Source organism: Triticum dicoccoides, chromosome 7B (assembly GCF_002162155.2).
Source record: "Triticum dicoccoides isolate Atlit2015 ecotype Zavitan chromosome 7B, WEW_v2.0, whole genome shotgun sequence".
In the NCBI taxonomy this organism is placed as follows: Eukaryota; Viridiplantae; Streptophyta; class Magnoliopsida; order Poales; family Poaceae; genus Triticum; species Triticum dicoccoides.
The window spans coordinates 776,914,000-776,914,674 of record NC_041393.1 but is presented as its reverse complement, the minus strand read 5'-3'; positions in this window follow the sequence as shown (position 1 = coordinate 776,914,674).

Here is a 675-nt window from a genome sequence, read left to right as displayed (position 1 = left end):
AACAAAACAAGAAAACTGGAAAAAATTAAAAATAGCAACAATAAGTATTTTGTTGTAAGTAGAAACAAAATAAAATAAATAAAGTAAGAAAGAAAACAAAAAAACAAAAAAAGTGTTTTCAAATTTGAAAACTAATGGCACTAACAAAAAGTTTATAATTTTTCTAAAACTAAAAGAAAAAAGAATTAAAAAATAAAGCAAAAAACAAAAGAAAATAAATGATGCAGAAAACAAAACAAAAAAACTGGAAAATAATTAAAAATAGCAACAATAAGTATTTTGTTGTAAGTAGAAACAAAATAAAATAAATAAAGCAAGAAAGAAAATAAAAAAAATAAAAAAATGCCTCCTACTGGGCCGCCACGGCCTGAATACGACTAGAAACCCTACCATGGGCCAGGATTCAGGCCCGCAGTAGGCCCAGAAGGCCCATCAGGCAAAGCAGTAGCAAATAGGCCCGCAAACCTACGGTGGAGAGGAGCTCGAGAGGGGTGCGGCAGTGGGGCTTATAAACCACTGCGCGCCCCTCTCAACTTGCGAGGTGGGACTAAACTTTGGCCCCGACGCGGGCAGCACAGGGACCTTTGGTCCCGGTTGGTGGAACCAACCGGGACTAAAGGGGGGGGCATTAGTCCCGGTTGGTGCCACCAAGCGGGACCAAAGGCCGCCGCTTCC